The following is a 3,334-nucleotide window of genomic DNA, read 5'->3' as shown; positions in this document are numbered from 1 at the left end:
GAAAAAACATATATTTAATACTTTCGCCGGGTATTTAATGTTCGGCTCCGCCCGAATTTAGACTTTCTTACTTGTTTCTTAGAGTAAATGGCATTACCGAAATACATCACACCAGGGGCGCACCCAGGAATATATTTTGGGGTTTATACTTCTGAAAATTCGCTTCAGATAAAATGGTCATTAAAGTACATTTATGCAAGTTTTATGTAGAGTATGTAATAAATACATAAACTTTTTGAAGTTTCATAAATTGCATTTATTTACATAAAATTAGCAAAAAACTCAAACATTTGTAACCGACTTCGAAAAAGGGGTAGGTTATCAATTCGTCGGAATAGTATGCTAACGCATAACTTTGGACTTGCAAAAGTAATAAAATAATTAAAAAAAAGATAGTTTTAATGTTAATTTTCCTCGAAATCTGGTTTCTGGTTTTCGAATGAGATGGTGATTTTTTACGATTGCCTAATTTTTTTAATATTTCGAATACCGAGAAAATTAAATGAACTTGAATTTTTGTTATGTAGGCAATTTTGGAGGAACGAATTCGAAATGGGCAAATTAAATCTTCGAATCCTTGTTAAGGACATATCAGTTGTAAACTCTTTTAGGCTCAGTAAGTGAGTATGCATTGCATATTTTTAGGTTTCATTCGCAGTTAAACTTTTAAGAGCTCTCAAAAAACAACGAAAAATTCATATAACATGGCGCACAAAAAATGGAATAGGAATTTTCTTCTATCAAAATTTCTTAAATCAATTTGCATCTCTCAAGAAAAAAATGCTCGTATATTTATTTCTTCAAGAAAATTTACAGCAAAAGCAAAGTGCTTATAATAAAAATTATTTCTTGTGATTTTTCTTGAGAGCTGGCTTTGGGATACAGTTTGTATTTCAGGTTATTAGCTTTAGGGGGGGTTTGAACCCCAAAACCCACCCCTTGTGTGCGCTAATGCATCACACTCACAAACGCTTTTTATTTCCTGATGGTTATGAAGCGCACATTCACCTGGTTTGCTTCTTTTTGATTATTAATAAGTTTTCCTTTTTAAACCATGAAATGCATAAATCAACATCAATTATTCTCAATGTCTAGAAGAACGATCGTTAGCGTTGATGTTGATAAGCCATGACGCTGTTGACAACAATTGCCACTTAAGTTGGTGACGCCTTTTATGCGCATTTGGGGTAGATTTCCCTCCGATGGCCGATATAGGCTGCTGAGACGCATGCGCATGCTCATCATTTCTTTGCGAAGAGGTTCCTCGACCTTTTTCAAAATACACCCTTTTGCCAAAATCTCTGTACAACGGGTTGTTGAGTTAGAAAAATTAAACAATCATATTTCTTTGCCTTTTGTAACGCTGAGGTAAGTAAATTGAAGTGCATGGAAATTCGAATGAATGAAATATGTACAAAAAACCGCACTTAATATTACGTTCGCTTTGTAAGCGGGAAATTTAAATTTTCAACAACACTCATCCGATTTTTTGGCCCAACTGCGAATCTTCAATATGCCTACATACATACATACAAATGTATGTACATTAAGCCGTATCACAACTTTTTTGTTTGTGAATGATCCTAACACTTGTTAAGCAAAGTCGCCATCATTTTTGTGAGCTTCAGATCTATAGAATAAAATACAAAAATAAGGGATAGTATATCCAAAATGACTTAAGGAATAATCCAAAACGGTTTTTAAGGCCAAAACCTTTTAAGGTCCAATTATAGTCCTTAGCGAGACCTTTTCAGCGACACCAAACAAATATGGCACGACAAATATAACATGGAATAATTTATTTACAGCAAAAAACGCGATGTTGCTGTTTTTGGCGGATGACTTAAAAAAATGTAAAAAAAAAATTTGGTCTCTGCATAATTTTTCTAATAAAGCTGATACACGCTAAACTTTTTATCGTGATACGCCCTAATGTACATACCTAGTTTCAATATATGTACATACATATGTAAGTTCCGAACCTTTTTACATTTTCTTCCTATTTGCGGCTGGCACTTGAAATTGAGAAGTATTTTAAAAGTGAGTTGGCTTTTATGCAGCTAAAGTACTGCGCAAAAATTATTTCTGCTTTTGTTAATTGTACTAAAAATGTAGGGTGATTTTACGAGTGTGAGTAAAATGTTTGTATGAAAGAATAAATGCATCATTGGTTACAGTAATTGGACATAGCACAAAAGATATTTTGCCAATTAGCGTTGTACAGAATGAAATATATGTGGGAACACATTTCGGAGAGGAAGTTTTAGTTTTTTTTCTAACCAAAAATATGAAATCTTTTGGACTTTTGCTGTAAAAAATTTGGGCTCTTACTAGACCAATAATTTTATACTCCTATTCTCCTGAAGATCGCTGAATAATTGTTTTGACTTTTTTGCGGAATAATTCATCGGTGATGTTGACGCAGCGTGAGTTTAGGCACATATTTCCCGGTCGTCCGACACCAACTCGCCAAACGGTAGCTGAGTTTAACCGCATGCCTAGAAGGGTATGGGACAACACGGGACGCTGCCAGATCTGGCCGGCCCAGGACAGCCGTTTTGCTTTGAATATTGCGGTTGTGGCTGAAGATGTACCAAAGGACCCCGGGGTATCGACGTACCACGTGATCGAACATCGATCGGCGGTTTTAACAACTTTTCATTGAAAATCTTCATTATCGATGAGGCCCATTTCTATGGATACGTAAATAAGCAGACTTTTCACTCTGTGGACACCGAAGTTCCGCGTATAATCTACGAAGAGCCATTACATCGTACGAAGTTACTGCATGGTGTGCTGTTTACACTGTAGGCGTCATCGGGCCGTGCTAAACTTCAGCGATACCTTAAAAGGGAGACCTTCAATGGCTAGAGACGTCGCCTGTGTGTATTGTTTCATACATATATGAGCCATTCTCGTTATATATTTCTTGTCTATGTGTGAAGAGCAATCGGTTTTATAAAGGTTTTGTAAGACTCTACCCGTAGACTGTGCTCTTATAAGGGTTTTATAAGGCTCTTAATAAAGAACATATATTCTAAAAGAGATTTATAAGGCTCTGCATGTGGAAATATTTTAATAGGACTCTTCTTTTATTCTGTTTTCTTTTCCATTTCATGATTAATACAAATCCTCAACAAAATTAAACTTGTAGATCTCTATAAGTTTTATTCATTCAGAATAAGCAACAAGTAAATTTATACACTCCTATAAATTTTAATTCTTAGGGAAATTGCGGTTCCTCTTTGCGAAGAAGGGGTTTGTCTTCATAAAGATCATAAACACTATTCAGTTATGTCATTTCGGATTTCACTAGATAAGAAAGATGATTTAT

Source organism: Rhagoletis zephyria, unplaced genomic scaffold, assembly GCF_001687245.7.
Source record: "Rhagoletis zephyria isolate East Lansing unplaced genomic scaffold, Rhagoletis_zephyria_1.1 Rzeph_scaffold_00051, whole genome shotgun sequence".
NCBI lineage: Eukaryota > Metazoa > Arthropoda > Insecta > Diptera > Tephritidae > Rhagoletis > Rhagoletis zephyria.
This window is presented reverse-complemented; position numbering follows the sequence as displayed.